Source organism: Melozone crissalis, unplaced genomic scaffold, assembly GCF_028551555.1.
Source record: "Melozone crissalis strain CALT ecotype California unplaced genomic scaffold, PUWL_Pcris_2 ptg000061l_1, whole genome shotgun sequence".
NCBI lineage: Eukaryota > Metazoa > Chordata > Aves > Passeriformes > Passerellidae > Melozone > Melozone crissalis.
In genome coordinates, this window is record NW_026535839.1 from 14910892 (window position 1) to 14916796 (window position 5905).

Sequence of the window (5905 nt, forward strand, 5' to 3'; positions counted from 1 at the left end):
CCTCTGGTACAAAATGGTCTCTGCTCTGAGAGGTTTCAGCTAGTCAGCCTCACCACTTCCTTTCTCTGGGTATAAATAAGTAAACAAGGAAGCACAGCAGAGCTTGAAAATGCTCTGCCTGCTACATAGAAGTAAACGCCTCTGGACCCTAATTGCTTTTAATTACATACATAAAATTTTATGTAATTAATTATATTATACATGCATTAAAGTATTGTTCATATTATCTGCATAGGTGTGGGTTACCCTTCTAGTGAGTCTCCCACCCAAAGAAGAAAACATTCACTTAAGAGAAACTGCTTTAATTTACCTCAGTACCTGAAATATCCTTCTTTGCACAATTAAAGGTCATTGTCAGAGCTGTACATAATGAGGAACTAATGAATTAATGATGGAATTACAGTCAGCATCCCTTCAAATAAAGAATCACTCAGTGAAACTAAAAAAGCATACAAGTTTAGATGAAAAATTATTATCTTGCCATTGTTTCAATAGTTCATTTTTTGGCTACTTCTTATGAGGATTTTTGTATCTGAAAATGAATCCACAAAACCATTATTACCACAGGGATATGATAGACTTCTATGTGTCCTGAACAACCAATTCAGGCACCCTCCTATCAGTAGGTGCCTTTGCTGAGATTACATTGAGTAATTTTCACATTGAGTTTTTTAACAGACACACTTCTTTTGTCCATTCTCCCTTTTCTTGTTGTGGAGCTCCTCCCAAAGCTGAGCTGCTGTGAATCCTTGGGCTCACTCCTCCATCAGACCGCACAAAAGGTGGCAATTCCTGAGCTTCCTGGGCTGGTAAAATAGGGGCACAGTTCTGAAGCACTGGGAAGGAAATTTCCTCTTCTTTTTCTGGAGAAATGAAATGCATCCCTCTTGTCCCCAGTCACTGAGGGCCTCCTAACCTCGTGCCTGCAATCTGCAGGTGCTGCACACCAGTGCATATATTTGAGATCAAACCTACAAGTTTTCACAGTAAGAGCTTTCCTTTTGAAATTCAGAGTCTGATTGAGAGAAGCTTTGTTTTTTCTGGAGAAATTTTGGTAAATGATGGCAGCATGGTGCTTAAAACTGCCTGAAATTAAATTGCTGTCAGAGCTGTTCTAAGCAGAGCAGCATTTATCAAATACATGCTACAGCTGTGTTTTCTGGGTTCTTATTTGAAATTACCTGTGTGAATCATCTGAGGCATGTCCTGACAATATCACAGAAATATTATCACCTCTAGGACGGGAGATGAAACAGGACTGAATGAACAGGTGCCAAAGAAAGGAAAAGTTGCTTTGCTGGTGTATTGTGAGCAGTGGTAAAGGGGAGATTACAAAACTCCACCTCAGACATCCCATCACAGCCCCTGATTTCACAAGGAGACAGGAAGAAGGCTGTGTTAAATTTCTAATTGTTTATTCTAAGATGTGTTTCATTACCTTCTAATCTGGTTTCCATCCCGAACCCAGTGTAGCAGATCTAATTGCAATTGTGTTACTCCTTATTTGTACTAATATGAAACTAATTCGTCTGGTCAAAATTTATGCTGGTGGTGCAATAGGAGAATTCCAGCATTGTTCATCCTGATGCTGGGGAAGGAGGAAAGCAGTTACCTCTGAATCTCCCAGGCTCAGAGCAGCTAACACAGGAATTCTAACACATGGCTTTATTATTATTTGCTTGCATCCTGTGTGTGGCACTGTGCATATCATAGCTATGTGCAGATTTCATGCATTTCTTGCAAAACCCAGCTGCACACAAGCTTGAGCTCTGTCTTTCTCTACAACTCCTTTTGTAACATCATCAACACATCAGATGTGGTGCCCCAGTAAGGCTTGCTGAGGAAACACACTTTGTATTTTCTATATTTTCAGATATTTTCAGAATTTCAGAATATTCAGATATTTCAGAATTTTCAGATATACTCCAGCAGCTGGCAATCTCATGAGATAGATTTTAAGCTCTTAGATTTTGGAAAGCTAAGGAACACTGACTTTACTGCTATTATCAGGTGCATATCTTTTTATTGAGACTTTTTTCCCTCTTTTTAAAGCACAAGGTGTTTCATAGGTATTTTATAGCCTGCAGTGACACAACCTTCACACAAAAAAGTGTCTCCTCAGTAACAGCTGCCAATGGTAAGTTCTTTCTGATGCAGTGATGGTGTGGTGATTGATGTTTGAAAATGTGAGACTCAAACCATTTCAGGCAACAGAGGGGGGAAATTCACACTGCCAACATTCTGCTGCTTCAAAGAGCAGCAACATTTTCCATTTTCTCTCTGTCTTCTGTCCCTGCTTTAAGTGGAGTTTGAACCACTTTCAGAAGGGTTTATTTTTCTAGAATAACTCAGGTTAGTTGTCCATATCCTTAGAGCCAAACAAAAAAAAAAAGTTCAAACCTTGGAAGAATTTTGTCTTCATGTTCATCTCACTCCCAAACCAAAGTGGATCTTCATAAAGTGGTTTTCTTTTGTCCTGCCCAAATTTGTTTTTAAAATTTGGGGGTAGATTCTGGAGTAGATTCTTTCTTTTACCCTGGAAATGTTTACCCTGGACAGCCTAGAGCTGCCCTTTTAACATGGCATGCCCAATGCCAGGCTGAATTTCCGACCTGTAACTGTGAGAGACTGCAATGTCAGCATTCATTTGGTGCTTTGCTGAGGCCAGGCCAAAGGGAAGGAGAGGCTTTGGATGTGTGGTGGACAAACGTCAGATCATAAGAACAGCCCTGGGGCCAAGGGAGTTCAGATATTTTCTGAAATTTCAGATATTTTATTATTTTATCCACCCACCTCGGGAGGATGAGCACAACAAACTGCCCTTTGCTTAGCTCTGGGTTCAGAGCAGATAAGGGAGATAAGAGAAGCAGACCCTGTGAGGTGGGATAATGGTTTTCACCACCTCAGTGTCCTCCCTTCCACACCTGGCTCAGGTGTGAGTTAAACTCTCCGTGGGGAAAATATCAGGATATTCACATTCACAATGAGGCCAATTTGAAAAAGCAACTTGTAGGAATGGAACTTTGAGGTTTCCTCCCCACACTGGTGACTGCCGGGGCAAGAGATGGACCCTGAATATGAGACTTTAATGGGAACAGCAGCTGAGGTAAATGCATCCAACCTACCTGCCTCTGCAGGGAATGGCTTGAATAAAACTCTGTCTGAGACACTGGCTTCAAATCCAAGTTCACATGGAGCAAACAAAAAAAAAGTGTTCTCTATAGGAACTCAATCCTCAGCAAAGATTTTTCTGGATGAAAAAAAAATATGAATACTTGAAGAAGTGTCTTTTCCCTTGCCAGTGAATTGTGTTCCTCTGAGCAGGTGTCAAGCTGGAGTTTGGGCAATTCCAAAAGGCCTGAAATCCTAAAATACAGCCACTGCAGAGTGCAGCTGGACTCTATTCAGAAACCAAAGAGAATCAAATATCTACTAAAGTCCTGTAAAAAATAAGGCAAGTTCTTAGAGATATTCTAGCAAGAGCAGTTTGCTCAGGAACATGTTTTGTTCCTCTCTGTTTGAGTCATAAGTGACATAATGTGTCTCGTTTGTCCAGAAATGCTGCAAACAAATGCAGAGAACACTTAGGAGACTTCAACAGAGCTGTCTGCTCAGGAAAGACTGAAAAAAAAATGCTTGCTAAGCCTGAGAAAGGGAAGTGGAGATGAGGGAAGGAAAAAAAGGAGATAAACTTTGTGACACTAGCAGTCAGTTGTTCTCATGAGCTGTGAAGGGCTCTGCTAACCAGAAAAGCTGCTGCAAGCTTGAGAAGGAGGAATTGGGGACTGAAGAACTCTCCTGCAGCGCTTGGGCTGCTCAGGGCAGCTCAGTTCACAGGACCAGCTGTCCTGGGACACAGAGGGGGCCAAAAGGACACCTGGAAATGTCCTGCTTTGGACATGACCCTCCTGAACTAACGGTGCCTTCGGGTACAGAGCTCTGCCAGTGAGCACACTGGGTTTGTACCTGAGCTCACCACTTTGATGGAGACATTGGAGCCTAAGGCAAAGATGAAGCACGTTAAAAACACACCCTATTTTTACCATGATATTTTATGAAAAATCCCTTCGCCAGGATTTCTTCTCCTGGGAAGATGAGAAGCCTCAGCTTCTCCATGTTTTGCTCCTCTGGAATGTGATTTGGACAATTGTTTACCCAGCATGTGAAGTGGTTTTAATTAATGACTAAGCCCAGTCCAGCTGTGTCAGATTCTCTGAGACAGCTAAAGATATGATGATTATTGTAACTCAACCCATTTTGCTATTTCAATCAAATGAACTATTGACACCCATGAGCAGCTCTGACACTCTAAGTGATCTCCTTTTATCCAGTCAGGCAGTTGTTTTATAACCTAAACAAAGCTACTTTGTAGCTTCAGTTCTATAGAAACTTGCAGAGTTTATACCGTAAACTGCTTGCCAGCCTTGGATTTTGGTCATTGTTGCAGTTGCAATGTTCCTGTCCATACACAAACTCAGAACTGGATTCCAATCCAATAGATTTCCAATTCTCTAAATATTTCAATAGCTTGCTGACCAGTAAGAAAAGCACTTGTGATTTTGCAATGCTGTGAAAAATAAAAAAAGTTTCTATAGCTTTTCCACTAACATATACTCATTTCAGACCTTCTCAGGAAAAGATTTTGTCAGTCCTGAAAGTTTTCAAGAGTGAATTTCACAGACCAGAAAATACACAGGTGACTGGGAGAAAAAAAAGCTGCTGCTAGCCAACATCATCTTGGGTATAGTTTTGGTTTTAATGTTAGTTTTGTTTTCAATCTTTATGTTCCTCTCTATGACTGGCTTAGAGTTTCCAAGGAGCTGAACTGTTGAACATCCCATGCTGTTCAACTTTTCATTGTTATGTTCAAAATAACTTTAATAAGAGGCTTTTCTTTCTTATAAAGAAGCATTTTGCATATATTTTAAACTGTACACATGTATTGTACTATAAATGGATGTAAGACAATTATTTTTATCCTCTGGCTCATTATGAAGGGGGGCCAGCACAGGCCAAAAGTCTTTGTCCATTGGAGAAGTCCTGCTCTGTCAGGGCTCTTCTCTGAGATGTGGATTAAAGTGGCAGCAGAGTAGGATCTCACCTTGATCACATAACACACCTTCCCATTCACATATTGAATACCTGCAACCACTGTTTTCCAGACAAATGGCAGAGGGTTAAAATGGATAAAAATATATTAATGTTTTTCTCTTTTATCTCCGTCCAATGAACAAAATTTGAGATTGTGTAGGAGAGAAGATTCAGTCTCACTTTGCCATCTAGTGGCAGCACCTTGGCTTGCTGAGATGTATCCCGGAAAAGCGAGCTGACGTCAGCTAGAGGTGGGAATGAGTTCCTAATTCTTTGGAAAAATCAGTCATTTTTCTACTCAAAATACTAAGAAGCCTAGTTACATTTTACAGCAGCACTGCACAAATAGCCACATTGCTAAAGTGAGTTTCCATTTGCAGGTACTTGGGTGAGCAGAGCCTATTTTAGCTGTGTTTCATCATTTTATGAACCTGGATCACTAGCAATTTTTTTCCTTGTGGATATGATTCATTAACTTCCCTTTCTACTTGTTCTTGGATTTTTACCAAGACAGTGGTATAGCCAAGTAGTTTATCTTTAGAAATATAAAGGACAGCTCATCCAGACTGGCTGAATGAGCTACTTCTTCCTTCTTAAGGAGAAAACCCAAAAACTTTTAAACATTTTTAGAATCATTACAATTTTGTATTCAATTTATATTTCTTTGCTATGATTTTTTTGTGCATGTCTGTATTTCAAGGTTTTTAGTATTTTTTTTTCCTTTTTCCACAATTTTGTGAGATATTGGTCATTATCTGGACCTGCAAGATCCTATTTGTGGCTTTATGGAATAAGTGAGTATAGCCTGGCAAGT